Below are 6,000 nucleotides of genomic sequence, written 5' to 3' on the forward strand. Positions count from 1 at the left end.
AGCGCACGCCAAGCCTCGACCAGGCCCAGCGCAAGGCCAGGCCCAGCCAAGGCCTTGGGCGCGCGCGCGCGGAGCGCAGCAATGGGCCGAGCGCTGTGCGCCTAGCGTGGGCCGCAAGGCTTGCGCGGGTGTACGGTGCTCGTGCATTGCTTATGCGGGAATCCTGAAGCAATCAGGATTCGAAGTGTGATTAAATCCTAAAACTATTAGATAATGATTATTTAATTAGAGTCCTAGTAGGGTTATAATTAAATAAATTAGTATCCTAATAGGATTCCAAAACCCTTTCCATAACTCTATAAATACGTGCCTAGGGTCACATATTTTAAGAGATTATTCAAGTATTCAAAGTGAGTTTTTGAGAGAAAATTCAGACATATTTCTTACCTAAGAGTGCCGAAAATCTTTAGTACCTTAAGGGCGATTCTAGTTGGTCAATCTTAAGGCGGATCCGGACGTGCTGTGGACTATCTACGGAGGGACGACACTTGGAGTCCTAAAGACTTGTTCTTGTTCGATTCGGGCGCAGCTAGGGAAGGCACGCAACAAAGAGTATGCATCTAAACTATGCTATATGATTATGTGTAAATAATATGTATTCCTGGCTAAAATGGTTTTTCCGCATGATTTATGAATTGTCATATGTATCAAAACCTAACAGTGGTATCACGAGCCCCTTATTATTTTCATAATCTAAATTTCATGAACATGGTTAAATATTACAAATTTGCATGAATTAAAAGGGGTGATTAATTTTCGTAATTGTTAATTAATTGCAAATTGCGTTTATTTAATTATACGTACGCAGTTTTTCGGCAGTTTCTTCGTTACTCATCCAAATCGAGTGATTTTTGTGTCAATTCCGCATGTAAAAGGCATTCTAAAATTTTGACAAAATTGGTATTTTTCTGCCGAACCCAGAATTCTCAAATTCGAAGCCTAACTATGACTTTTCGAAGGTTTTAGTTTTTCGAATGCAAAATTTCGTAAATTTAAGATGTTAAATTAAATATTTGCGATTCTTGTTGATAAATCTTGAATTTTTGATTGACCTACTGTATATGTTTAACAAGTTTGAATGCCTAGCCTTGTTAATTATGCAATCTAATTTGTAATTATGATTAATTTGTTGAAAATTAGAATAATTTAGAATTAATTTGATTTTCATAATTAATTATAATTTAATTAGAAACCTATGATTAAAAACCACCATAAAAATTGTAAATTTATGATAAATTTTAAATTTTTATGACCTAGGCTTGAATCCATAATAATCGGAAATCAATTGAATAATAAATTTTCGATTTTTTCGCCCTAAAATTATGAAATTAATATTATTTATTAATTTGTCATTAATTTTAAATATAAATTTTAAATTTTTTATGCGATTCGTTCATATAACTTGCACGCACAAAGCAATGGACGCTTCGTGTTACCCTTAAGGGGTGTTGTATAGTGCGGGCATGCGACGACGAGCAAGGGAGCTCGTCGCCCGTGCGGCACGAATGCAATGAGCAGGGGCATGGTGCACGAGCACAAGGCAGTAGCCCTGCCTTGTGTCGTGGGCCACGAGCTATGGACGAATGGGAATGGGCGAAGGCAAGGCACGGCAGTCGCGTGTGGGCAGCAAGCGAGCTGCGCCACAACGCGCACTGCCTCGTGCAAGCGCGCGCAGCCTCGCGCGCAGCGAGCACAAGCTCGCGTGCCACGAGCGCTGCGCCCAGCGTCGATCGCGCGCAGCGAGCAATTGCTCGCGCACAGCGAGCGATGGCTCGCGCACAACGAGCGATGGCTCGCGCACAGCGAGCGATGGCTCGCGCACAACGAGCGATGGCTCGCGCACAGCGAGCGATGGCTCGCGTGCATCGAGCGCTGGAGCGCGCACAGCGAGCGCTGGCGAGCGCGCACATCGAGCGATGGCTCGCGTGCATCGAGCGCTGGCGCGCGCGCAGCGAGCACCACTTGTGCGACGGCTTGCGATGGAAGATGCAGCAGCTATGCGACGAGCGCATGGGCTGCGCGCACATGGCCAACGATGGCTGTGTGCGTGTGGCCCATGGGCGTGCGATGCGTAGGGTGTTTGCGTTGCGATTAGATCATTTTGAATGTTTAATTTGAAATTTTTCAGTTTACGTAATTTTAATTAATTTTAAAATTAATAATTTAAATTATTTTCTTGGATTTTAATTTTGAATATTGTAATTATAATAAATTTTATTTATTCTAATTATTTTACTAAAATTAAAATCATGAATTAATTTAAATACGACTGAAATTAAATTAAACTTTTTGGATTCAATTATAAATTCATATGAGCTTTAAATTTTAATTAAATTTGTATGTTTCCGGTTAGACTAGAAATACATTTTTATGTTTAAAATTAGTAAAGCATATAAATTTATTGGTTTAAGTGGGAGCGCTTTTTAGTCATAAACTCTTGATTAGGTCTACGAATCCTTAAGGTTAAAACAACTTGATTAGAATTAATAAGGACTGAATAATTGGTAGATTATTGGTGCCCTTGATTAATTGCTGCAAATGTTTACGTGATGCATAATGTGTTTTACTAACCAGCTATGTGGGCCATTCATGATAATGAATGGGTGAATGGTATATATTGTATATGTACTGTTTTGCAGGTTATGAAGTGACTAGTATGGCCCAAATAGGATAGAAAATATGGTCTGCGTACCATTAATTTGAATGTAATTGGTCTAAAGTACCAAAGTTGTTTTTCAATTCAAATATGGTCTGCGTACCATCAAATAGTTGTAATTAGTTTTAATTATAGCTTATCCTATTTGAAGAAAATGGTGCCTCCCACGGAGATTTTCAAGACGGACTTTGAAGTCAAAGCTTCAAGATGAAGTCGGGCCATACTAGATCACCTTTATCTTATGCATGCTTTAAGTTATTTATTGCTTTAAATATGTCTTAATTATGCATAAGATTATGGCTTGATTATGTTGCATGATTAAGGATTTTAGTTCACTTAAAATCTAACCAACATAGTAAGAGCCTTAAGTTCCAAACTTAAAAATTGAGTTAAAAGGTGCCATGCCAAAATATACACTTGCTTGGATATCCTTTACATCAATCTAGTAATAGTTTTCGCTCAGCGAGGTGTTACTTATTGGTCCTAAAGGGGCAAGGTACACAAATAATTGTGAGTACATGTTAGTTTTGGTGAAACTCAACGATATAAGTAAGGAGTCCTTTTATGTCGTGGCAAAATCGATAGGTTTACCTAATAAGTTCTTAGACGTACCTATCAACCAAGAATAGTTTCTAGACTATTAGCAAAAGGCTTTTGCTTACCTAAGATGTTCTAGGATTAAGTCGACAAACTGTGCTTAGTTCTTCAATGATTTTAGGATCTTGGAATCATTTTATTCACACCTGTCGGAACAAATAACTTGAATAAAATGCTTAATAAACATTGAATTATGCATGTATGCTAGGATTTAAGTTTATTAAGAGAAACTGTGAATGGTTATTTATTTGTTTATTCTTTTCAATTGTAGTTTTTAATATGGCAAACAACAATTCATTCAACATTCGATCAATTCTCGAAAAGGAGAAGTTGAACGGGAAAAACTTCCTTGACTGGCAAAGGAACTTGCAAATAGTTCTTATGCAGGAAGAAAAGGAGTATGTCCTAGATGAGGCGATGCCCAAAGCCGCAGGCGACGGGGTCACTCAGGCAGCCCTCAATCGTTGGATTGATGCCAACAAGGATGTGAAATGTCTAATGCTCGCCACCATGAGTGCGGATCTGCAGAAAACGTTCATCAACTCAGATGCTTTCACAATCATCAGTGAGTTGAAGAATATGTTCCAAGATCTGGCTCGAGTCGAAAGATTCGAGACTCATAGGCAAATTCTTGAGACAAAGCTTAAGAAAGGCGAGCCCGTAAGTCCACATGTTCTCAAAATGATTGGACTCATTGAGAATATGAGTCGGCTGGATCAGCAATTTGCTCAGGAAATGGCTATAGACACCATCCTCCATTCTCTTCATAGCGGGTATGATCAGTTCAAACTGAACTACAGTATGAATAGTCTGGACAAAACGCTCACTGAGCTTCACGGTATGCTGAAAACCGCTGAAAAGACGCTCAAAAGTGCGTGGGGGCAAGTTCAAGAAATCTGGAAAGAAGAGGAATGCTAAGAAAGGTGGCAACAAGGCCAGCCCAACTAAGCAAACTGGCGCCAAATCTGTAAAGAGGAAGGTCAGTCAACCCACTTCTGAATCCGAATGCTTCTACTGCAAGAAGAAGGGGCATTGGAAGAGAGATTGCTTGAAGCTAAAGGAAGATCAGAAGAACGGAACAGTCGTTCCATCTTCAGGTATTTTCGTTATAGACTGTATACTTGCTAATTCAACTTCTTGGGTATTAGATACAGGTTGTGGCTCACACTTATGTTCCAATCCACAGGGACTAAGAAGAAGTAGAAAGTTAAGCAAGGGTGAAGTCGACCTACGAGTGGGAAATGGAGCACGGATTGCTGCATTAGCTGTAGGAACTTACTATTTGTCGTTGCCCTCCGGGCTAGTTTTGGAACTGGAAGAATGTTTCCATGTTCCAAGTCTTACTAAAAACATCATTTCAGTTTCTTGCTTAGATGCTAAGGGATTTTCCTTTTTAATAAAAGACAATAGTTGTTCGTTTTATTTTAAAGAGATGTTTTATGGATCTGCTAGATTAGTCAATGGACTTTATTTATTAGATCACGACAAACAAGTATATAACATAAATACCAAAAAGGCCAAAAAGAATGATTCAGATCTCACCTATCTGTGGCATTGTCGATTAGGCCATATAAACTTGAAACGCTTAGAAAGACTTCAAAAGGAAGGAATTCTAGAACCATTTGACTTAGAGGATTATGGTAAATGCGAATCATGTTTACTTGGCAAAATGACAAAGCAACCTTTCTCTAAAGTTGGAGAAAGAGCAAATGAACTATTGGGTTTAATCCATACAGATGTATGTGGGCCAATGAGTACAAATGCTAGAGGTGGTTTCAGCTACTTTATCACTTTTACTGATGACTTCAGTAGGTATGGTTATGTCTACCTAATGAAGCATAAGTCTGAATCCTTTGACAAATTCAAGGAATTTCAGAGTGAAGTAGAGAATCAATTAGGCAAGAAGATTAAGGCACTGCGGTCTGATAGAGGCGGTGAATATCTGAGCTATGAATTTGATGACCATCTGAAAGAATGTGGAATTCTATCAGAATTGACTCCTCCTGGAACACCACAATGGAACGGTGTGTCAGAACGGAGGAACAGAACCTTGCTAGACATGTTCAGGTCAATGATGGGTCAGGCCGAACTTCCATTAGAATTTTGGGGACATGCACTAAATACAGCTGCACTCACTATAAATAGAGCTCCGTCCAAAGCTGTCGAAAAGACTCCATACGAATTATGGTTTGGAAAGCCTCTAAATGTGTCTTTTCTTAAGATTTGGGGATGTGAAGTATACGTCAAACGATTAATTTCAGACAAACTTCATCCAAAATCTGACAAATGTATCCTTGTGGGCTATCCAAAGGAAACAAAGGGGTATTACTTCTACAGTACATCTGAGAACAAGGTGTTTGTTGCTCGAGATGGTGTCTTTTTGGAGAAAGATCACATTTCCAAAATGACAAGTGGGAGAAAAGTAGACCTCGAAGAAATTCGAGTCGAACAACAAACTCTAGAGAATGCTCAAGATGACATTCAGGATGAAACTCAGAGATCTTTAGAAGAATCTGGTGAGAATCATGGTCAAACTAGAAATGTTACCCCGCGTAGATCGCAAAGATATAGATCTCAACCGGAAAGGTACTTAGGTATTTTGACGAACGAGAGCTATGACGTTCTATTACTTGAAAGTGATGAACCTGCGACTTACAAACAAGCTATGACGAGCCCTAGCTCCAAGCAATGGCAAGAAGCCATGCAATCTGAATTAGACTCCATGTCTGAAAACCAAGTATGGGATT

The sequence above is a fragment of the Spinacia oleracea genome, chromosome 4 (assembly GCF_020520425.1).
Source record: "Spinacia oleracea cultivar Varoflay chromosome 4, BTI_SOV_V1, whole genome shotgun sequence".
Classification (NCBI taxonomy): Eukaryota; Viridiplantae; Streptophyta; class Magnoliopsida; order Caryophyllales; family Amaranthaceae; genus Spinacia; species Spinacia oleracea.